The 26074-nt window shown below is 41.1% G+C and overlaps 1 protein-coding gene across 6 annotated transcripts in view; it reads right to left on the reverse strand.

Annotated features, from left to right (window-relative positions):
• Positions 1-26074, reverse strand: part of HIVEP1 (HIVEP zinc finger 1) — a 165685-nt gene that overhangs the window by 133589 nt on the left and 6022 nt on the right. The gene's annotated exons all lie outside the window — the stretch shown is intronic.

The raw sequence follows: 26074 nt of genomic DNA on the forward strand, positions 1-26074 counted from the left end.
AACTGCATTTAGTCTGTGCTAGCTCACTTGGGCTCAGAGCGCACAAGCTAAGGGGTTGTTTAATTGTAGATGATCTAGTTTGGGCTCACATCTGAGCTGTGCATAGAGCCCTGCGCAGATACAAAATGTATATTCATCTCCGCATCTATATAGGCAAAAATGAGTTACAGATATCTGCACTGACATCCGCAGATACTGATAACCACAGATATAAAGTGGACACCCACAAATTTCAGGGCTCTAGATACAAAAATTGTATCCATCCAAATCCAAAAAATGAGCCACGGATATTTGCATTCACATTTGCAGATGCGGACTCCTGCAGATTTGCTGGGCTTGAATGGTGGGAACTTCCCACTCGTACAGGGTCCTAGAGCCTGAGCCAGGATATCTTCATCACAATTAAGGTCAAAAGTAAGTTAGCTGGCGTGGGCCAGCCATAGTTTTTTTAATTGCTGTACAGATATCCTATCAAGTGGTAGATGGTCTTTCCTTTGACTACCAATTTTCAGAATTACTGATATTTTCCCTGGCATAGATAGGGGTGAACCCACCCCTGCCACCCAGGGCCTTGTGGGAGCTAAACACCTCCCCCAACTGTAGGGGGAGGCCACCATTCCCCAGGGGGTGGCGCACAACCCCACCTTTCTCTGTCCAGAGCACGAGGAGGAGAGCTGACTGCACAACTGTGTCTCATCAGGGCTGAAGCCCAGACAATACCAGAAGACCAGGGGAGACCTTCAACTGGGACAGGAGGGGGGGGAGAGACCTTCAACTGGGACAGGAGGGGGTGGGAGACCTTCAACTGGGACGGGGGGAGGCAGTTACTGGGATGGGCGGCCCCTGCGAACGCTCCTCCGGGGGCCAGCCTGCCCACGCTGGGCAGACCGCGTCGGGGCAGGCTGCACGCGGAGGTGGCCAGGAGCAGGGGCACGGCCAGGAGCAGGGGCACGGCCAGGAGCAGGGACAGGAGCAGGAACAGGGTCAGGAGCTGGGATAGGAGGAGGGGCAGGAACAGGGCCAGGAGCTGGGATGGGAGGGGGCATGACCTGTGCTACGGGAGGGATGGCGGGGGCCTGGGCTCCGCCCATGCCATAATGAATAGCATGCACAATATGTGCCGTCAGCGTGTCCATGGTGGTGCGCATCCCTCTGCATTCAGCCAGGAAGGCAGCCCAGGCGTCCTGCCGCCACTGCAGGTCCCCCTGCACCCGCTCCTCGATGGAGGCCTGGATTGCCTCCACAGCGTTGACGTGGCGCCGAAGCAGCTGGTCCCTCTGCCGGAGCCTGTGCCTCCGGGGTTGGCCTGCTGGGGGTGGCGCTGCTGCCGCAGTGGAGGGTCTGGTGCTAGGTCCCGCTGCAGGGAAGAGAAGAAAGGATGGGTCAGTCAGGCAGGCCGTCCACTGTCCCCACACCGCATGCCCTCCACCCCTGAGCCCAGGTGACCCCACAGTTGTGTGGCTTGGGCCCACTCGGTTCCCCTCCTGCCTGCCCCTGGAGTAGGGTCCTCCCTCCAGGGTATTGTAAGCACCGCTCTGTATCCTGGCCCCGTGCAGGGCGGGAGGGTGCTTGTGCAGCGTTCACCTGTGGAACTCCCTGCCGGTGGAGACTGTGAAAAGCTTTTGGGTTAATCACTGCTGTTTGACAGGGAGCGAGATGCATCCCCACGCAGTGCCTGGGAGCACATCTGGCAGAGGTGGTCTGGGCTCTCAGATCCCCTCGCGTGGGATATCTCCTGGACGGAACCAGAAGGGTGACTGGGTGGGGGGGATGTCCCATCCTTGCAGCACAACTCAGGGGCCCTTCTCCCTCCCACGATCCCTCCTGCAAGCCCGGTAGCCCAGGAACATGTGGGGACTTCCCTTGGGGAACCAGTCAAGGCACCGGGAGCAGGCGAGGGGCTCGGTGGGGGCCACGTTCACAGGACCGTGACGCTGCGGTCTACCCAATTAGAAGCTGGCTGTGCCTCACAGCCAGGCATGGGACAGTGTGCCGTTCTGTTCTGCACCCTTGCCGGAGCTGCGGGCTCTGGGCTGAGTCCCTGGGGCCCTGGCCGGTCCCAGCCGGCATCCACCCTTCCTCCTGGTCCCGCCGAATGTGTGAGAGCAGCAGGGTCCCAGGCGTGGCCTGCAGCTGCCTGCCGTGGTCACGTGCCGCTCGGTCACCAGGCTGCACGTGGTTGCACCTGCTGCTTGCTGCCTCATGCTACGCAGCGTGCAGCTCACGTGGCCTGAGTGACATGCTCTCCCCCTCCCCCCTCCGGGCACCTGGCTCCCCACCCCCCGCCCTCCGCCCCCCGCCCTTGGGAGTGCAAACTGCACAGACTCACCAGTGGGTTCCTCCCCGTCCTCGGAGGAGTTGCTGGAGGGGGCCTGCTGGGTGGCAACGCTGGCCTCCTCACCAGATGCATTGCCGCTCTCTTCTCCCTCCTCCGGCTCGGTGGGACGGTTGATGGGTGGCCGCTGGCAGGTGTCCACGGGGACCGCTGGGGCTTGAGGGGCGGGCTCTCCCAGAAAGGAGTGGAGCTCCTCAAAGTATGGGCAGGCGTCGGGTCCTGCCCCCCTGCCCTCAGTGGCCCTGACGTACCCCAGCCGCAGCTCCTTCACTTTTGAGCGGACCTGCTCACAATTGCGGCTGGGGTGTCCCTGCTGGGCCAGGTTCTGCGCAAGCCGGGTGTACAGATCGGCGTTCTGGCGCCGGGAATGGAGATCGTGGAGACCCTCCTCCTCCTTCCATAACTCCAGGAGGGTCTCCAGCTCCCTGGGGGTCCAGGATGGGGCCTGCCTTTTGCGGCCCCTGGGTGCCTCCTCCGCTGGAGGTCCAGGGGGCTCTCCGGCAGGAGCTGCCATGGCGCGGTGAGCCTGAAGTGTTGGGCAGCACAGCAGTGGCAGAGCTGACCCAGGCAGGCTCCTGGCACGTGCGCCCAGCAGCCTGAGAGCCCTTTAACAGCTCGGGCTTACCAGGAAGTCCGCGGCTCCTACGGGGTCTCCCAGCGTCCAAACCGCTTTTTTCCGTTTTTTCTGCTTTTCCGGAAAAGCTGTCTACACTGGCCCTTTTCCGGAAAAGCTTTTCCGGAAAAAGGACTTATGCCCGAGCGGGAGCAGTGTACGGTTTCCGGAGTAGTGGCTGATTTTGTACAGTACAGCGTCGATGCTTTTCCGGAAATTCAAGGGCCATTGTAGACAGCTCTCAGCTTATTCCGGAAAAGCAGCTGATTTTCCGGAATAAGTGGCCCAGTGTAGACGCACCCCCCCAGTATAATTTTCAGAATGACCACTCTTGGCCCATTTTTAAAATCAGACTCCTTCATTTACTGAGTATGTTTTTTTATAGATTTTTTTGTTTTTCATGACCCGCAAGAACTTTGTGGAGAATCTCTTTAAATTACTGTTCTAGTTCAAGTCAGAAATAAATCACAGGGAAGCGCTTCTTGTCATCATGCATTCATGTGAGAGGAAATCCCATTATTGCTGGTTCCAGGCATAAACATGGCTATTCGCTTGCCGCATAACATTTAGGGGCCCCAATTTAAAGAACGTCAAGCTGTTACATGGAAGAAACTTACTCCCCACAAGGTCATCTCTCTTAGTGGCTTTTGCAGGATTCCTGAATATTCCACAATGACTTGGATTTTAAAAAAAACGGAGCCTATCCAGATGAACAGAGATGATGTGACCAAAGACTAACCACAGGAACCAGTCAGACATCTGCGTTAACTGAGACAATTTCATTCTGCTAACCATCGGGAGGAGGTCTCCCTTCATTATAGCTGTGTAAGCCATCATGGAGTACACAAGGACAGTTTCTGGGAATTAAGAACACTTGAGGCTTTAAGCCCCTGGCTCCCCACTTGGAATTCACCACTGAAGATTTCTGATTTTTTTTAAAGTGATGGTTCAATATGAAAAAAAACCTAACAAAACCGAAACGAAATATAAAACACGAATGTTGAGGTAAAGATAATTAAACATCGTTCATTTACATGGTAGGACTTACAAAAGTGCCTTAGCATGTTGGGAGCACAAATCCAAATTACAGTCAACTGGAAGTAACTAAGGCATTTTAAAAAATACATTTGTTAGTGAGTAAAGAAAACATTCTTCACCAAAAGCTTCAGAAGAGAAACAGACAAATACTCTGGACCCATGTCTTTAATAAGCACACTGCTATACACCAGACCTGCTTCCTGATTACATTTATAAATTGTAAGAAATCACTCCACCTTCTATCAAAACTAATTTAGCCACAAATTTTATGAATACTTTTCCAGTTTTCCTACTCAATTCAGTTTATCATTTTTATATTTGACATTATCCAAAAATGGTATTAAATATGACAATCCCTTTGTTCATTAAATAACCCTAAAATGATAGCACTGAATGTGAATTTTAAAACTCATTTTAAATTTACAATACATGCAATATTAAAACAGCACATCATATTCAATTTCTAATAATTTTATCTGAACCAGTTAAACAGTCTTCACAAACTAGGAGTGTTTATATTGTATAGACAATGTCCTATTTATCTCTAAACTATCTAACAGTGAGAAATGTCAAAACGATATTACAACACATGAAGCACACGATTTTTATTAAAATTATGGTGTTATTTCTGCAATTTAAAGTACAGATAGGTTAAAAATTGCACTGCCTATAGATTGTTTTCCTTTCCCATGAAATTTTCCATTTCATACATTACCACCTAAAGACAACAGTTAATTTTCATTTAAACTGATACAGTTCCACAGTTCATTTATTTCGGATATGCAGCAAAATAGAGTTAACAACAACTGCTGTATTTAAGTTGTGTAACACTTTCCATTATAAAATACTTTTGCAACAATTCTAGCTTTTAGGACTCAACTTGAGGTCTCTTTCAATCTTACGATTCAATGATTTATAAGACACTCTAATTCTGCCATTGTTTTGTCCACACTGACTTTAAAGGACTTGCTGCAAACAATGGCAGTATTTGAGTCTATAAAAGTACATGATTTCTCTATTAAATCCATGTACACAGAATAAGAAATGCTGGAAATTAAAATATGTAGGAGAACTGTAATATTAATTTTCATTTAATGGTGATAGTTAGTGGCAGGATAATTATGTTTTATGTGTTTTACTCTGCTGGCCACCCTTCCTGATTAACAGGAAGAAATCGCCTGGAGCTGTTGGAAAATATGCATCAGGTAAGCTTTCAGTGCCAACCCCAACGCTGAGGAAGGAACGGGCCAGAAAAATCTTTGATTTATTAAGGTCACTCTTATCCTAGATTAATGCTTTATTTTGTAATAACTGCTTGATTCTTATGAAGAAATATATTTCTACTCTTTCATGTGTTTATTGATTTGTGTGAGTGAGGAATGTATGCTAATAGGTACGAACTAGAAGTTCAGGTGGTCCAAACAGTCAAGAATGAGGAAGAGATCAAGATACCCAGTCAGACTATAGGACAGGAGGATGGCTGGGGAATGGCAGATTGCTAACCCTAAAACATATGAATAAACCCCCTGAAGGCAAGATAACAGATCATGGTGAAACAAGATGTGTAAAACCCTCCTTGACCACTGTCAAAATGCTGAAGAAGGATGATAGGAAGTATCTTAGGATGAACACCTCTTAAGGATTAATAATCACCACATGACATTGCAAAAATCTGTAAACTTGAATGGGGACTTAGAACTGTAAAGGTAGGGTGTATTGCCATTGTTCTTCGGGTTCACCCTGAACCACTCTGGATCATAGGATCGTGATCAACAAAGCCTGGCTCCTGCATTCATGCTCAATCTAACTAGACATTTGATTGACTAGAGCTACAGACTGGTAGCTCTGACACTATCTGCAGGACTTGTGAGTGTGTGAATGGATGAATATAGTGATTTTTAAAGCTGTATTTTCAATAAACTCGGTTATGGCCTTTTCCCCTGAAAAAGGTCCTGTGTGTTTCCTTATAAGCATAGCACTTTAAGTCTGAGGAGAGACTTAGACCTAGTTCTTAAGTCTGACCCGTGAACTTTTATTCAGGCTGGCAGAGTTATAAATGGTTAAAACCGGCTATTTTAAAATTACAAACTAGCAGTTAAAGTTATCTTTACATTAATGTATACAAAATCTGTAATACACGGCATCTCAGGTGTACTGCCTTGCTCCTATCCCATTCTCTCACTTAGGTTCTTCAAAACACTGACTGTACGGGCAACAATAACTGAACACAAACCTTCTATTGAGTAATGTTGACCCCAATCTCAAAGCAGCACAAATACCAGAAAACTAACAATGCATGGGAACTGTCAGAATAGCAGAAAAGGTAGGTGGGGAGTGAGGCCAGCCTTCCCCTCCAACTCCAACCATGACTCCAGAGTACTCTCCCTATTACAGAGCCTCTACATGTGGTAGAAGCCCTCAAACTCCTGGTGACTGAACAGGAACTCCCCACAACTACTCACCTGGATGCAGAAACCTCTGTTCCATCCCTTTTCTTGATGGCAGTTAAGGTAGCAAATCCTCAAGGTCAACTGACAGAAATCATGTTCTAGTACTGATCTCTAGATTCAAACCCTGTTGATGATATATGACTGAGAGCATAGTTGTGGTAGTCATACATAGTGGAATTTTTTTAACTTTTTCCATTTTAAAAAAAGCCTAGGAAATTACATCAGAAAGCTATATACAATTATTTAGATTGCAAAGTCAAGCACTCTAAAATTAATGTCAGATTTATAGTTCGCCCATTAAACCCACTTGTATATATTCATTATAATCCAGTCTTTAAATTACTGGATCACACACTATTTTTTCATTAAATACCTGTCTCATTTAGAGGACAAAATAGATGTACATGGAAACAGAACACAATTTGCATAGGTATTCATAAATCTGGAATTTCCTGTCAAGTGTTTGACTTTGTGACCTAAATAACCTTCACTTCCCACAGATTTTATGTAAATAACATATTCTGTAGTTTGAATTTCTTGTTAAAAAGGAAGGGAGATGTTTAGGTTAGCCTTAAGAAAAAGCATGCACAATTATTTCCCTGGATCTTATGTAAGATGAGAGGAAATAATAATAAAAAAAGCAAAGAAAACATGTCATTTGACTCAACCAGCGTGTTTACTCATCTTTTCCTTTCCATGTGTATGACCTAGCATGTATATCAATCAGAGTTAGATATCTGCATATGCAGAAAGAGACCTCACAAGAAAATTTAAAAATTACAAACTAGCAATTAAATTGATAAAGTTATCTCTACATCAATGTATACTAAATCTGTAATACCTGTACCTCAGGTGTACTGCCTTGCTCCTATTCCTATTCATAAGAACTAGCATTAGTAGTTTCTCTTTCTCTTACATTTTCTAACTATTTTATACAAATTTTTATATCAATCCTTAAATTCTAGAGGCAGCATGGACTGAGGCAGGAGAACGGAAATAACTGATGCATTGCAGTTGCTGCAAACACTTCCTTGCAGAAATGGCATACAGATTGGGGGGCCTGATCAACATTAAGTGAGGAGTTACTGTATGTCATGCCACATCACACACCTAGAATAAAGAGATTTCTGTTTCTAACAAGATTGCTAACCTTTCAGGACTAAACTCACAACCTTAAGCTCACATCCTTAAAAATTACTTTTCATCACAGAGGTCAAGAAAATCAGGTTCTGTGATTTTCAGGGACCTCCATGAAATTCTCAAGCTGCAGCAACCAGTGTGGATGACCCCAGGGCCACCTGACCATCTGGCCCTGAGGGGCAGATGCACCAGCAGCAGTTGGTGCAGCTGACTCCAGGGACCACCTGACAAGCAGCAGCTAAGATTTAGTCAGAGGTGCTTACAGTAAAAGTCATAGACAAATCAAGGGCCGTGAATTTTTGTTTATTGCCCATGGCCCATCCATGACTTTTACTAAAAGTACCCATGACTAAATCTTATCCTTTATTTAAAGATTAATAAGACTATGTCATGTGATGAAACATCCAGGAATCTGTCCAACCAAAATTGGCAATCCTAATATCTGCATTGTACATTCATTGTCAGATGTCAAGGACTAAATTGTCATTGAAAATAGATGTTGACTTGCACAATGATTTGTGAAAATTATTCACAGAAGTGGAAAACTTTCATTTGCAAACTAGGAGCTAGAGATTGTACAAAAGGTTCAGGGAAGAAGAGAAAGGAAAAAAAAAAAAAGAATGACACTCAATTTGCACATCCAACTTGGATTTGCCCTGGCAGTACACAGGAGTTCAGGATTTTTAAGTCTTTTTCCTATTACTTGGCAATGTATATTTTCTAATGCTTATCTCTAGTACTCTCAATGCTCTTGAAATAATTATCTATCTATCCTCTACTGAATTTGCCTTTGCCTTGTCCTTTCATCTCCAAATGTTCTTGTCATATGCATCATCCAAGCTTCACGACCTCCTTCAGCAACTCCAACCACATTTTTCTGTCTTCTTCGTGGTATTTGTCCCACCACCACTTACTGGCCAACACATCACATCTCTCTCAAAACATGACCCAGCCATCTCACATGATATTCCCTCAGCTTTGCTATAACAAGGGCTACTTAAATCCTGGCTTGTAACTTTTCATTACTTAGTCTATCAGCTGTCATCTAACCCAGCATCCACTTTAGCATGCTCATCTTAGTAGCATGAAGTAATTTATTCTTCTTTCTCCCTCAGTAGTCTGCATTCTGACCCATACATTATGGCTAGTGTAATCATCATCTTATACCTTTAGTTCTTCAGTTTACTTGGCTCACTCTTATTGCAAAGAATTCCTGTCAACTCTTTCCATTTACATTAAGCACACTTCATGTGGCTCCTAACATCCATATCACATTTCCCATCATGGTTTAGTACTTAACATTGAAATTATTGCACACGCTACCTAATCGTTCTAGGGTCCTTTTCAGTTCAAAAGCAGCCACAACTGTTTTTCACTTCTGTTGTGCTACTCTCAGACGTGCCCGTAATAGTCTGAACGTGTCTTCGAATAAGGATTCTCTAGTAACTCTGTCATATGCCCTCTTTAAATTCACAAACACTAAGCACAGTTCCTCGTATTTCTCCCCATTCTCCTCATGGAATAGTCAGGCTCCAAACACTACATCCGTTGTTGACAAACTCAAATTAGTTGTTGATTACTTGATGCTCCAGCTCCTGTGTCAGTAATTGCTACATTCTTGCATATCTACTTTATGCTTGAAGATAAGGACCAATATGCTCTTCCTCCACTCATTGGGAATTTTTCCAGTACAAAGAATTACACTGAAAAAGTCTGTCACCATCAACACTCCCTCAAGGCCTAGTGCTTCAAGTAAGCCATCTTCTCCCTACACACCAAAACAGCATTAAATATATCCAGAACACTTCACTCCTAGGGTTGCCAGATGGTTTCAACAAAAATACCGGACACATTTGACATTACATCACAATCTACATTACATATTATTTAGAAAATACCAGACATTTATATTTTCTCAATTTGTTTTCCAAACAGAAAGCTTAAACACTAGTCTAGTTCAAAACCGGACACCTGTCAATCCTATTTGCTTCACTCAAAGCCTTCCGGGATCTCAGGCCCAGGGCAACAAGAACAGGTATGTCTGAGAATACTGGAACTATAAATAGATTCTGGAATCAAGGGGGACAGGGAAGGAGAACAGCTGTTTTAGGAGAGTAGAGTAGGATAATGAAGGTGTTGTGCAGATTAAGGACTGAATTTGGGGGGCAGGGGGAGGGAATACTACAGGTTGAACCTCCAAAATCCAGGACTACGGATGTTGCTGAACCAAAGAGCCCTGGAGGCGGAAGCCAGCCGGGAAAACACAGAAACAGGTATCCTAGCATCAGCGAAGCCAGGTGGTATTCTGGGAGCCACAGCTCCAGCTGGGTATCCCCTAGCATCAGCTGGACCAGGCAGTGGCTGGGGAGTCCTGGCTGGGGAACCACAGCACCAGCTAGGGAACCCCCCTGGCTGTAGCCGGGCTGGTGGCAGACAGCAGCCGGAGCCTGGCAACCTCAGGAAATCCCCAACAGCAGCTGAGCTGGCCATGGCAGCAGGGCCAACAGTAGCTAGGCGGCCCCAGCTGGGAACTCCAGAAAGCCCCAGCAATAGCAGGGCTGCAGGGGCCAAGTTGCCTTGCCTAGGAAACCCCTGGCTTCAGCTGGGATGGTGGCGGTGGGCAGCCCTGGCCAAGAACCCCAAGAAACACCTAGTGGCAGCAAAGCTGGAGTGGCCAGGCGGCCCCGGCAGAGGAACCCCAGGGCAATGGGGCTGGTAGCAGCCAGGTAGTTCTGTCAATTCCGCTACTTTTAGCCATACAACTGTCAGATTCTTCACTTATTACACGCTTATGTGGCAGGCTAACCCCAGGAGACTATGGCATCAGCTAGCAGGCAGCAGGGTGGAGATCCTCTGCTGAGCCAGCATTAGCAATGTCAGTGGCAGGGCAGGAAGCCCCAGGGAGAGGATCCCAGGAGCTGGGCAGCCAGCAGAGGAGCACTGACCTCCCTTGATCCGTCAAACTCCCTGATTCAGAATAGCTCAGGTCCCGAGGGTGCCGGACTAGGGAGGTCCAACCTGTAGTTATTTCATGCTTAGGCTCCCCCTCAAATGAGCACTTTTTCTCCTTCTGTGGGTACCATATTTAACACTGCTAAAAAAGGGGGTTATGGCTATTTTTCAAACTGTTTATCCTCCTGATGCTATCTCCACTTTAATAGTATAAATCTTGCTTCAAAATTTCATCATTTTGCCTAAAAGCCTTTTGGAGAACTGTGTAATACCTTTGGAACTTATTCACTTCAGGAAAGCAATTGCCTAACATATAGATAAAGAAAAAAGAACAATTAAGAAACAAAAAGACATGAGACAAATGGGATTCCCTGTGCCTCCCTCCTCAATTTGTTTTGATACGATATTCTTGTCACATGACTTTTCCATGAGCTTGTTACATGAATTTCCAACGCACTTGTGTCAATTCCACTACTTTTAGCCATACAGCTGTCAGATTCTTCACTTATTACATGCTTATGTGGCAGGCCAACCCTCTGTAGAAGGTCAACATCTCACAAAGCTAGGAGAGAAAACCAGAAGGATGAACTTATTTTCTTGGTCTCAGACCACTTAAATAAGCAGTGTAAAGAAACTAATAGGTGAATTAAAATATTCTGGGATTTACAATATTTTCAGATAAACAAAGACTCCTTTAACATTCTCAAGAGGAAGAAATCCAAATTATTGTGACATCAAAAATGGTAGTAGTAACATTTGGGAAATCCACTGGTAGGTAAGTAAGGAAGTGAATACAGCACAAGAAAAAGGCAACTTTCGATGAGGATCCAAATATATCAAAGTTCTAGAAATTTCGACATGTTTAATCCCTCCTCTACTTCAACAAAAGTAAGGCCTGTGGTGCATTCAGCACATTATCAAAGTCTAAACTAGACTATGACTGGCCCTTCTATAAGCAAAAAATGTTCAAGGAGTTTCACAGACACCGTGGATTAAGCTCTGAAAGTGGCAGTGAAAACACTCACACACAATTTTCGTTTTAAAGATTTGGAGAAAGAATCCCAAAATATTTCTTGCCTTCAATACTTGACGTTTATCTTCACCTTTAAAACAAATTCTATGGCATCCTCATAGTTTTAAAAATATATAAGCAGATATTCAATACATAAACATCTAAAAACAAAATACGGATGTAACTGGACAAATATGCCTACAGTGATTCTCCTTTAAAAATGTTGTTAGTTACTGTTGCCAAAACTGTTTTTAAAGCCTAATGGAGAAAAAGCTGATTAGTTCTAGTACTGGCTCAAGAGACATTGACATCAGTGTTTGAGAGACATGGGACTCATATTAACATGCAGATACAAATTCATGACTCTGCATTCAGCTTAACCTTTCTGTTAAATCAGGTAGTAAGAGACAACTTTTTCTTCTGCATTCATTTTCATTAAGCCAGGAAGTTTTAAGTGTTTTTGTTTTTAAACAGTACAGCAAATAATAAGTGGTTATCCAGAACTTAACTTTAGAGAACATTTATCACTTCATCTCCTTTAAGTTCCAGCTTTCTGCCACACACCCTGTGTATCCAGGGATCTTAAACATATTCTAGTTAATAAGAGCTGACATTTAAACATTACAAGATTGCAGAAGGCAAGAGTGTTGCTAAATTATTACCCTTTATAGATCATACCGCCCAAAGTTTATTTCTCTATTCACATAAAAAGAAAATCAAACATTCTCAAGTTCATATGCTTTTTAATATCTAGCCACAATTTGAGAGTGCCTGATTTCATTCCATAACAGATCTGAACATTTGTAATAATTAACTCATAAATATGTGGAAATTATGGAGGCTCTAAGGCAGGGCTACTCAACACATGGCCTGCAAGCCACATGAGGCCCGTGGCCCATTGGGTTTACACAGGGCTCAACACGCAGCCTGAGAGTTGGAGCAAAATAAAAAAGTAGTCAATATAATGGTCTTCTGTTGATATTCATTTTAGTAGTTAAATTCCTGGACTGTCGTTGCTCATTAAAAGTGCTGTCGTATGGGTGGAAATCGGGTAAATATTGCATTTTATTAATGTCAACAGAACTGACTTAAACGGGGCCTGGGTGTTGTGTAGTCTTGACTCAATTTTTGTATTCATGCCCATCAGTGTGAAAAACTATTTGCATGTATATGCAACCACACTTAAGTTGCAGCCCTCGGCATGTGCTCTGAGTATCATTGTGGCTCCCAGAGCTTCCAAAGTTGAATAGCCCTGCTCTAAGGAATGCAAGAAATCCAAAGTTAATGGACATGTGCTCTCTTATAAAAGGTCCATTTCTATAAGAATCACAGAAGAAATTTCCAATAGAGGGCTACTCCTAAAGATTCAGGTAAAGCTAGCCAGTATTAAAGCACAGACACTGAACATGCAAACTGAAAACTATTAGATTTTAAATATGTTACCATAAAAGGAGAACGTACCACTGTTTTTGCACAACTTTAAAAAACACTTTATTTGTACACATTTTAAACCTACAGTTCCACTCAAATCTTAAGAATGTTCGTATATGTACCTGTATGGACATTTTAAATGCTGCCATATATACATTCACTCTCCTTCCTCTAAGTATACTAAGTTTGTAGAGACAAGAAATAATAATTACTTGTTTCCACTTTGAGTATATTATAGATTTCACTTTTTTTCAGATCTCTGAATAATAATTCATTAGCCATTGTGGTGGTTATTGACTGGTTGATTTTTTTCCCCTATGTTCTATAAATATTTTAAAGCGGTATTATTTATGGGTTACTCCTTTGACAGATTCTTTTAATATACGTACTTACCAGGAGAGCTAAATCTTACTTTCTGTGGTGAAATAAACAAATATAACAATTAATAAAAATGTGGATTGTGGAACTAAAGAGGATACATCAGAGATTTAGTCTACTAAATTTTCTATGCACTAAGTTAAACAGGAAAATCCATATTCTCTCTATTAAATACCAACTGGACCATCAACGTTAGACACTCATCTCACAAGTCAGATGTGGCCATATTTACATGCAGATTCTGTACAATATAAGCTTTCATAAAAAAAATTAGTTATCTACCCCCACCGTATGGCCTCTGTTTGCCAGAAGCTAGGAATGGATGACAGAGGATGGGTCAGTTAGAGATTGCCTGCTCTGTTCAAATTCCCTCTGAAGCATTAGCAAAGACCAGATAGCATACTGGTCTACGGATCATTGGTCTGACCCAACGTGGTTGTTCTTACTGAGAAATTTCCAAATGTGAACTGACTGTAAATTGATGCCAAGCTTTCTTCACAAGTCTGCAAAACAGCCACTGTACCTACTATATTACTCTCCCTGATTATCAATTAACTGAAGCCTAATGTTGACACAAATGTCATCACTCACCATTTTAAGAGACGGAAAGGGACAAAAGTGAGGCCTATAGGAAAGTGGGAACTGGAAACTTGGTGCAGAAAAAAAATCCAAGGAAAATGTACAGACACAGATAGGGAAGAAATAATTAGAAGAGATAGGAAAGAAAAAAGAAAGAAAAGGCAAAATAGCAGTAGTCCTAAATGTAAACATGCTTTCCTCAAAAATAGACACAAAAAGAAAAAGATAACACAATTATAAAACAATGCTGGAAAAAACATCAAATTTAGAAGCACAGTTACTAGATAAATGTCTTCATCTCTGTGCAAACCTCCTATTGATATCCAAGGGAGTTCTGGGACCACATTTAGGAGGGTACAAGATTCTTAAACAAACACTTCAGATATGGTTATGGAAACATCACCTTATTGCTATGAATCTCTTTAGTTTAATGAATGTGTAACTAGGGAAAAAAGTCATATTGAACCAATTAAAAGAATCATAGACCCAACACAAAAAGAATAAATTGCACAGATTTCCAAACAGATCTTGGAGTTTCTGAGCACACTCAGGCACTAGAAGCAATTACTGGCCCTCAAAGAGAGAGAATTATATTATTCAACTTTTAATAGGAAGGCAGATCTGGATTTAAAAGTTAATAGCAAATCATTTAGACAGTCATTGTGGGGGCAGGCATTGGCTTTTTGTTCTGTGTTTCAACAGCAGCTAGCACAATAGTATACAGACAGCATCACGACTAGGACTCTTGGTGTTAATGTAATACAAATAATGAATACAATAATAAAAATCATACTCAAATGCAACCATGATACTAATCTGAAGTATCAGATTAGGAACTTGAATATTGATACGCCCATAGAGTGAGCAATAAATTATAATTCAGAAGTCAGAGGAAAATGAAATTTAGGATGCACTCAGAAAATGGTAATAAATCCTATTACATATCTCCAAGTTATATCACTGCTTCAGGTCATATTAGCAACCTTAATTTTCTTAGATGAAAGAGGCAAGAAAAATATATGTGTAGTAGCATTTGAAATGCGTAGCTAGACAGACAGGTGATAGATACAATTATATAAAGGCACAATATATGCATACTTTTCTAAAGTAAATTTTAGATTTGATTGACAAAGGCATTACATCAGAGATATCATCCAGTTACAGAAACGGAAAAAACAAGATGATTTCCAAGTAAACTAAGTAACAGAGGAGAATCATAGAGGGAGAAAAAAAAGATACCCATTCAAAGAGATTATTTCTCCCAGAAGCAACATCTAAGCAATGATTCTATTTAATACTTACGGATACCTCATACACCCTATTATACAGAAATGACAGAGTCTTATTAGAACATTATAAAAACACTCTGGTAAGGTATTATTAGAGATATCTGCTATTCCTGGTTCTTGTTCTACCTCTTGTAGTCTTTTATTTAGGAGGCTGAATATTTTTTTCAGAGCAAACAAAATCCAACTAAGTGTTACAATACATGTATTTCTAACTGGGCTTGTAAACAAAATACCTCAGGAATTACAGTAGCATTTTTGGCACATCATGTATTGCAATAGTTTCATTAGATTAACAAAACAAAATGATTGAGCATTTTTTTAAAAAGATATAAGCATGATTGTATTTGATAGTTATGGGCCAGAAGTTCTCCTTCTGTAGAAAATCCTGAAGACAGGAGAAAAAAAAATTTTTGCATTTTACTTCCTTATACCCAGCAAGGCCATCAGTGATGTTGAATAAGTAGGAGTACAGGCAGTCCCCGGGTTACGTACAAGATAGGGACTGTAGGTTTGTTCTTAAGTTGAATCTGTATGTAAGTCGGAACTGGCGTCCAGATTCAGACACTGCTGAAACTGACCGCCAGTTCTGACTTACATACAGAATCAACTTAAGAACCCCAGGCGTCCCCAAGTCAGCTGCTGCTGAAACTGATCAGCAGCTGATTCCAGGAAGCCTGGGGCAGAGCAACTCTGCCTGTAGTCAGCGCTGGTCAGTTTCAGCAGAAACTGACTTGGGGACACCTGGGGCAGAGCAGCTGGGGTGCTGCTGGTTGCTCCAGTAGCGCCGCTCCTCGGTGCTACTGGACCAACCCAGCAGCACCCCATCTGCTCTGCCCCAGGCGTCCTGATTCAGCCACTGCTGAAACTGACCAGCAGCGGCTGAATCAGGACCTGGGACAGAGCAGCTGGGGTGCTGCCGGGTTAGTCCAGTAGTGCCCACAGCGGCGCTGCAGAACCAATCGGCAGCGCCCCAGCTGCTCTGCCCCAGAGTCCAAAACAAAAGCCTGGTCTGCTGGGGGGGGTGGGAGCACACTAGCTGCGCCCCCCCCAGCAGACCAGGGACACGCGGAGCAGAGCCGCAGCGGCAGCGGGGTGCCGCGCCTCTGAGGCTTTGCTCTGGCAAAGTCTCAGAGGCGCGGGACCCCCCGCGGCTGCGGCTTCAGTCCGGATGCCTGTGGTCTGCTGGGGACGGTCCCCAGCAGACCACAGGCACCCGGACTGAAGCCGCAGCCGTCCCGCGCCTCTGAGGCTTTGCCAGAGCAAAGCCTCAGATGGTCCCCAGCAGACCACAGGCACCCAGACTGAAGCGGCAGCAGCGGCGGTTCCCCGTGCTTCTGAGGCTTTGCTCTGGCAAAGCCTCAGAAGCGCGGGAACCCGTCCGGTGCCCCTGGTCTGCTGGAGATGGTCTCCAGCAGACCAGGGGCACCGGAGCAGCTTACGAACGGGGCTTTCTCGCCCCGACCTCCGGAGCGAGAAAGCCCCATTCGTAAGTGCGGATCCGACGCAAGTCGGATCCGCGTAAGTCGGGGACTGCCTGTATAGTCTAAAAACTACATTTAGGGCAAAAATTCATAGAAAGTGAAACTGTAAATCCCATGTTATTTCTGGGCATACATATCTTTTTTGGCTCTGCACAGTACTTTGTCCCTGTCAAAGGCATCTCTAGAGTTAAAGGCAAGCATATGACCTCCCTTCTGGGTTGACAAGGCTCACTGGTTAAGACAAGCTAATGCTGAGATTTATTATGCTGCTTCCCACACCTTCAAGTTATGCCAGTAATCAAAGGGAACATGCAGTTCGGACTCGACATTCTGTGACTTCTTCCCCTGGCAGGATCTAACACATCTATTTCATAGGTAACTGAATTCAACACCCAATAGTAGCTAGCTACTATTAACTATGCAATTATGATGCCATGAGATCATACCACATCACTGCACTACTTCTCCAAATCTTTTGCCATATGATTTCAGCCTATCATCTCTCCATTGGGTCATGTAAAAGAGAGCAGTATAATACAGTCCTACCCCTTCAAATACATAGTGCTCTATTTAAGGTAAACTAAAATTCAGCAGCTGTTCAAACTATAAATCATGTCTTTAAGATTTCCATTAATTCCCTCTAATGGCAATAAATAGTACGTGGGAGTAGCCTGTTAAATACAGGGGTTACAAAATCTAGTCATTACTTGGAAATCCAAACTCCAAAGGATTTGGGTCTTGCTGGTTAAACAGGCCTTTGGAATCTAACATTTTAAAAAGTAGTTTTCATTACCCAGTGCATCATTATTACCCAGTGCATCATATATATATATATATATATATATCTTTCAGTCTGTTACTGACTTACACAAGAGAATTGTTGAGTCTGTCAGTTTGTATGCTGAATAACCTCACTCAAGGAAATTTTATGAAGAATTTTTAAAGTGTACTCACAAGACATAAACAGTATCTCCTGCCCTACTAAACTTCCTCAGCAAATGTATCCCAGCAAATTCCATACCAATTCTTATTTTATGCAATTTAAGCACTCTATATTACTGTACTTAAGGAATGGAAAAAATAGGAAAAATGCTGCCCTCTGCCCAATTTATCTTCAATTCTTTAGACTAGGGATGTAAATGACTAATCGACTAGTTGATTATCTGATAAGCAAAAGTTTATCAGATAGTCGACACACTAGTCAACTAATCTCTCCCCCCCCTGCTGCCCTCTATCGGAAAGAGGCAGCAAGTGGGGGGTGGGGAGAGGACGGGGTGCTGGGGGAAGCCAGCTTAAAAGTCAGTTCCCTCCAGGTTCAGCTCCGTGGGAAAAGGCAGGTGCCCAGAGGCAGCGTTCCACCTTAGAAAAGTACAAGAGTCCCCACTGGGGCTCTTCTACATTTCAAAGCAGAAACACCGCATGCAGTCTGCGGCCAGCAGAGGATTTAAGAGTACCCTGCTGGCCTCAAGCTCCATGTGGCATTTCAATCTTTGAAATGCACAAGAGCACCTGCTTGGGCTCTTGTACATTTTAAAGGCGGAATGCTGCGCGGCACTTCCGCCTCTAAAATATAGCAACAGCCAGGCAGGCTCAATACTACATTTCAAAGCAGAAGCACCCTTATTGACTAATCAAACAGTGAGTGAAAATTTCATCGACTATTCTATTAGTTGATTAATCTAATGTTAACATCCCTACTTTGGACTATAGTTTATTGGATATTGTAGTACACTAATTCTTGATTTCCACTATTTACAACTTCAGTACCGAGATGTCATTAAAAACACACCACCTTGCAGAACCATTATTGAATCAGTTCTCCCATTTCTACACCGCTAAGTCAAGTAAAAACAAGCTCTTCTAAATTTACAATGCTAGAAATTCCCTTTAACATTTATAAGCAGAAATACAACATTTTGCACAATAGGAAATCCAGTTATTTGAACATCAAAAGAATTTCAAATGAAGATTTTTAGGATTACTTAGTCAACATAGTAATATAAGGTTGGAAGGGATATCAAGAAGTCAGAAAATGCAGCCCCCTTGTTGAGGCAGGACCAAATAAACCTAGACAACCCTGACAGAGATATGTTCAACCTGTTGATAAATACCTCCATGTGGATGGGGATTCCACAACCTCCTTTAGAACTTTACGTAGAGCTAAACTACCCCTACAATTAGATGGGTTTTTTTTTAGTATCTCAACTAAGTCTTCCTTTCTGCAGATTAAGTTCATAACTTCTTGTCCTATGTAAAGCAATTGATCACAGTCCTCTTTTATAATAGACTAAGTATTTGAAGAATGTATCAAGACCCCACTTTTTTCCTGAAGACTAAACATGATCATTTTTTTAAATTGTCCTTATACATCAGGTTTATTATTTTTGCTGCTCTCTTTTGGATTCTCAATTTTATCCTATATATTAAATCTGGATAATTAATCCTGTATACTGTAATTAAAAAAAATCCACAGACTCTTGAATATATGCAATTGTGCTGGAAACAGTGGGTATTGGGATGTGTTCACAGGGGGATGACAGTTTGACCAAAGTGGTTTTCATTTCCCCAGCTATTGTGCTGTGTATTGGGTGTCATCCAACAGCTACTCACTAACAGAAAGGTGACTATTTCATTTGTACTGTATGCATCTGTTTCAGCAATTATTGCTTCCTGTTACCTAAAGCAATGATATTACTTCCTGTTACCTAAAGCAGTATTTTGTCTACCATTATTGGAAAAAAGCCAACACTTATGCTGATAGCAGAGTTATTATTTAAATTATGTTTTAAAAGATGTTGCAAGTTAGTACTTATCATTCAGCAAGGTGCACGTTAAGAAAAAATAAATGTTATTGAAGACTGAACTAGATATAGACAAGTCACAATATATTTTTTTACATGGCAACTACATATCTAATATATCTTTTGGGCTTAAAGAACCACAGAAGCCCTTTGCAGTAACAGTGGAATGAACCTATACTAAGTCTATAAAATGTCTGCACTTCATACCTTGGTCTTCAGATTTAAAATGCAAAAACTAATACGTAAGTTAATGAAAAAAATGCCACTAAGGTAGAGCTGAGATAAAAAATCTTAGTCACAATTAATGAGGATGTTCAAAACACAGTCCTGCATAAAATGCTAAAGAAATTTCCGAATAGGTACTTGCCTGATAGCCATTGTAGCTTACTGGATAGCTCATTATATATCCTGAGGGCTACACATTAACACTGACTACTTTTCAAAATATTTTTTCTAAAGAATACCAAAGCAATTAGATCATCTATGGATTAGCTGCAAAAACAGAAGCTATTTTGAGCACTCTGTGTAAAAAAAGCATCTTTAGTAAACCAGAAAAAAGACTATTTTCTTTAAACAGTCACATAAAAGCTTATTGATCGGACATAAAATGCAAGCCAAAGTTTTCTTGGTCTCAAAGGCTTAACAAGTCAAGGGTGTATCTACACCTATAAAATACCTGCATCTGGCCCATGTTCACTGACACAGGCTGTGGGGCTTTAGAAGTGCAGCACAGACATTAAGGGTCAGGCTACAGCCCAGGCTCTAGAAGACTGCAAGCCAGGAAGGTCCCTAAGCCAGGGAGTATATGAAGGAATCACAAGGAACAAGGACAGAGGGTCAGTGAGAGAGATGGAAATAATTTACAGACCACATGCCTCTCCAGATCCTGGAAATGAACAAGGATTCCCACATTTTAACACTCCTCTGTTAACAAACAGCTGCGAAGTGCAAGGACAAAAATGTATCATCCACCTCTTGTGGTTTGTCCATAGAGGATAACAACCTACTAGTGCTACCTTTTACTCAATTCAGGTGACAGAAGTCTGTGCTGTAGTTCTAGAGGTCTCAAGCCCATTAATGACTCATGTGAGGGTCAACATTATTGAACGGGACTCCCTCTGCCTCCCCTCCCCCCCCCCCCCCCCCACGCGCACACGCACTTTGCTTTTTTAAAATCTAGGAGATTACATTAAAAACTACATTAAAAGAATACTAAAAAGTTTCAAAGTCTAGCCACTCACAAATTAAGAAGTGTCAGAATTAAGGATGCAGATGCATTCTTCAAATACATCATTGCATTCTATTTTATCTTCAAAATCCCTACCTCATTGAGATCACAGGATGGACTACACTAACTGATTGGATAGTTATTAAATATTTCTTTTACTCTATCATACATGTGACTCCTGGCCTTGTTTACTGCACATCCTGAACAAAGCACAACAATATTAGTGTCCTCATCAACTTTTCCATGGTGATCTCACCATAGTATCCAAGTGCTTCACAAACAAATGATTTTATCTTTACAACACTCCTGTGAGGTGAAGTGATATTGTTATCTTTATTTTACGGATGAGGAACTAAGGTAAATAGCGATTAAAAAAACTGCCTCCCCCCCAACAAAACAGACTACACTTCTGATAATTGATGTTTCAGAACATTTCATACCACTTTATGTTTAAATCATAGGTGTAACCGAAGAGCTGCATCTGCAAGAGCTCAGAACATTGGTCCATGTGTCTCAGCTTAATCTATTTTAATAAATGAGTAACACACACAATCAGCGGCCTATTATGAAAAGTTTGTTTTAAAGAGAGTTGCCCAACGTCACATACAAATTCTGTGGCAGCAGTAGTGGTAGAATCCAGTTCCCTGCGGTGGCCTTCAGATGCCTCACCATGAAATCATCCTCTCTCTTCCTGCAACTTCCTGCTGTAAGTTCTGTAATAAATGAGGCAGGGATCCTACAGACAGAATCCCTTTTGCTACAGAACTCTTTTTCATTTCATAAGCACCATCAATCCTGCACACTGATGAAAAAAATATGTGATTGCATATTAAAGACTATCACAATGAATGTGCACTAGAATGAATTAATTCTGGCATTTCCTAACTTCTCAATATATGGTTTAAAGACCATAACATTCTCCTAACTGTGTTTTTGTATTTTGCATAAAATATGTTATTTCTGTTAAAGTAGCAATTATGGGACTGAGTCCAGATTTGGCCTCACTCTGCTATGTGTAGTATTTACAGAGAGTACAAGACAATCTTTGACCCAAGTATCTTATACGTAAATAGGCGAGAGAGAAATGTGGGGAAAATGAACTCTCTTTACTATTATGTTACAGATAAGAAACTAAGACTTAGAGAAATGAAGTGATTTGCCCAGGTCTCTGGTACACAGTAATTCAGAGACTGCCCACCCAAAAAATTAACCAAACACCAATTTTCTAGGTTTCAGGGCAGTACCTTAACCACAAGATAATTTTTCCTCCTTAGTGCTGTTTTTGAATAGTTAGCACCAACAAAACTACACAAAACAAAGTATTTGTTATACAGAAATACTAACTGTTAGATTCAATTGAAGCTTCTATAATAATGCACAATCTTCTAGAAGTTAACAGCTCTATTTCCAGCTTTGCCATAGACATGCTATGTAACCTTGTTCAAGTCATTTATCCTCTTTGTACCTCAGGTTTTTTTCTACTTGAGACAAGTTAATGTTCCCCCACCTCAGATATTCACAGGTACACTGTACAGACTTAAAATCATTGAAGTATGTGAAGTACCAGCACCACCGTAATGACACCTCAGAAATGCCTGTGAACAAAGCACTATTTATGCAATAGTAACAGTAATAAAATCCAAAGTCAACATTATACTTAAACTGAACCACCCCAATTATAGAATCAGAACTTTAAAAAACAAAAAGTGTTAGGCACTGATTCAAACCTGCTCTTAGTCATGCTTTGTAAGCCTGGCACAGCAGCTGATTTACAAGATACATAGAAACGTGTGCCAAAATACTGGCAAGAAAGATCAACCTGTTAATCTTCAATCTACAGTGGCACTTTTCATTACTGAAAAACAGTGTCTAATTTTAACCATACTGAATGAACCCTCTACTTTCATTACTTAACAGAACACTTGTTCAACTCTGTTGAAGTCAGTGGACAAACCACAACAGATCCAGCTTTCCAGTAAGCTTATGTTTACTGTTTTAATTACAATAGAACGTATCTTAGTTTCACATTATACTAAGGGTTCCTTAACAGACACAAAATGTTAAAAGCCAAACAGTGCTGTTGAGCTTTAAAAACAGAATAATCATCTGTTTCAAGTGGAAAATATTTGATGGTGAAGGGAAAGCATAGTTTGCTTAAAATAGTTTGAAAGAAGCTGTCCCATATTTTTAGAACTTTTTGGGTTGCTTCTTAGTTCAATGGGACCCTGACCCATGACTGATATTCTTAGGCACCACCAGAATACAAATAATAAACAATCTGCTTTAATTGCAAATAAACAAAACAAACACCTCACTAGTGTGACATTCAATAAATATCCAAGAGAGCAAAAGCCCAAGAATAAGATTTTTGCTCTATATCCTCACAGCCATTTGACAACAAATACCAAGTGTAATCAACCTTGCTGAAACTAAATCTGTAATGTAATTGCACTTCAGGGAATATATTACAGCTTCTGAGAAATGTGTGTTACATTTGTGGAACAACTGGCTAATCGTGCCTGTCCCATGAAAATAGACAGGGTAGCTGCATAGAGTGGTCTTTTGCCAGTTGATTGTCCAATTGTTCCCTTTACAGTTCTGTTATATAAAATATAAGTACTTGTAAATATCTATTATATTTCATATAGTATACCAAAAAGGAAAAGAAAGGAATAGGTAAGAAAATGTGGTCTATAAGATGCTTAGGAACTGAAATACAACACCTAATCATTTTAATCTTTAATCAATGTGCTCTCTGATTTTTTGAGCATGCTAATATTTTTAGTCAGAGGCATGATATCCATTGAACTACTCAGAAGGCTAGAAAGTACAAAGAACTTCTGTTTATTCCTCTATTTTAACCTAGAGGCAGCATAAATTGTCATAGCTTTAACCTAGGTGTTCCTTTGGACTTTATGTTTAGAACTACTGAATTATTTTGGTAGTATAATTACCCTGTCATTCTGAGACCTGAGAAAATACAACTTGTCTCAGATTTAACCAAACACCACGAATGCTGGAGTTAACATGTGCAGGTTAAACAGCCAAGATCCTAGGTCTGAAAGTATCTTTGAGACCTTTGTCCAAAACAATCACTATACCATTAAATTTTTTCACCACATTAGGATATATTCATCACAGTCATAAAGAAATGAGATAAATACTGTGAAACAAAATGATAAGAAGCAGGCATATAGAATGTGTTCTACTGGGACTGAGCAGATATAATAGATTCATGTTCATTCACCCATTTGGCACAAAAAACACTATGTTTGTATTGTATAATCAAAGCAAATGACCAAGCGATCTTACTCTCACATAATTATTTTACAAATAATGGTTTTCAATGTACTGTCTTGCTACATTTTCTCCCATTGGTAAAAATCAGATTGGTACAGCAGTGTATAAATAGACAGAGAAAAAGCAAAGAAAAAGAAACCTGTGCTTCACCATAGGATGCTTTAGAGACACATCTAGTCTTCAAGTGGTAGACAAATGTCTTTACTTAAAATACTGAGTAAAGGAAATTCACCTCACCTGAAGAGAAACCCATAAAGTCTTTCACTGAACGTCTTATCTTTGGATTTAATATCAACAGATGCTATTTCATTCTCTCAAACCATACAACAAACTACTTTTTAAACACAAGAACATATTAAAACAATTTAAAATCTTATTCCATGCTATGAAAAGTATAGTATTAACCAAAAAGGAGATTATTCTCTAGTCTTTAAAAAGCAAAAGAAATGTTAAATTCTTGGTCACGGTTGCTCACTCTCCAAGATGGCTTGGGTTATATGTACAATAGATGTAACACATTTGATTCACAGGACAACAGACAATGTCCGGGAATATTTAATAATGACTTCCCCAAGAGGCTCTGAAGGAAATTAAAGCTTTCATTATAGCTTCTGAAGTTCAAGCAGAGTGTATAACATGTGCAATGGGGAAGGGAGAAGTCAGGTAGAGCCATTCATTAGGACTGGGGAGAAATGATAGAACTATTGCTACAGATGCTGACAAGCTACTTACTGAATAAAGTACATGGTACCCTCCCTAAAATATAGTCCAATCTGACACTGTTAATAAATTATACTTGTTGAAACTGAAAACATTCATTGAGTATCACCTTAGGTCCATAAATTTCTTCTCATGGCAATTAGTTCAATTCAACCTGCCAAAACTTATTACACCATACATAGTATTCAATTCACTTAGAAGTTCTACTCGTTGTGGATACATCTATACTGCAATGCTATTTTGGGACACCGGAGTATCCTGAAATAGCAATCCTGTGTCTTCACAGCAAGCTCATTATTTTGGGCTCACTATTCCGACATCCCTGTAAACCTCATTCTATGAAGAGTAAGGGACATTTTGGAATAGCGCTTTATTTAAAAATTTGGCAGAGACACGAAATAAGCTATTTCGAAATAGCATCAAAATAAGATACTCAATTTGCATAGCGCAAATTGTGCATCTTATTTCAAGTAACAGTGTAGATTTACCCAGTGAGACACCGTATACAATCTCTAAAATTAAAATATGTAAATATTTCTACTTGATAAAACTCCAATGGAAGCAATTGTTTTAAGCAAACAGTTATGAAGCAACCTTAAAATGCTGAAATTGAAAAGTGAAACTGACTAAACAAAAGTGAAACTAACTTAATTTGCTTCATTATTTAAGCTGAGAATAGGGGAAACAATAAGAAATTAAAAGTAAACTGATTTTTTAAATTCTTTCATTTCTATAAGCTAAGATAATAACTATATACACACACTATCTATGAAGTTTATAACCTAAGTAATTTTAACTACAATAAGCTCTAAGCTTGTAAAAACAATTTTACAAATTTGAGCTTACTTTATAACCAGATTTACCTTTTAAAGGTTCTTTTCTTAATTTAATGACTCACTTAATTGCTGAAGACTAGCATCTCTGATGATAATGCTAGTGTACACAGGACTTAGCTACAGCTACTGGTTTTGTTACGTGAACAGTCAGCAGAAAACAGAGCACTCTTACAGCAACACAGCAGTACCTCTGTAAGTTTGGAAGTATAGATATGGCCTTTTGACTGTAACCTCTTTGCAGCAAAAAATCACATCTTCCTTTGCAAAGTTCTTAGACTATACTGGGCATATCTGCAATTTGTAGAACAGTCATGTGCTATCAATTCACAAAGAACCCAAACTACAAAAACAGAAGCGCCCCCTCATCCTCTCTCTAAATTCTCTCTGTTACAGTAATCTTAGACATTGCATCTAACAATAGTGTGTAAGACACTTTTCAGGCAGAAACTTTATTTTTCAAGTTACATGTTCCTTTCATTTGCCCTTTGAAA

Source organism: Pelodiscus sinensis, chromosome 2 (genome assembly GCF_052426305.1).
Source record: "Pelodiscus sinensis isolate ZL-2025 chromosome 2, ASM5242630v1, whole genome shotgun sequence".
Taxonomy (NCBI): domain Eukaryota; kingdom Metazoa; phylum Chordata; order Testudines; family Trionychidae; genus Pelodiscus; species Pelodiscus sinensis.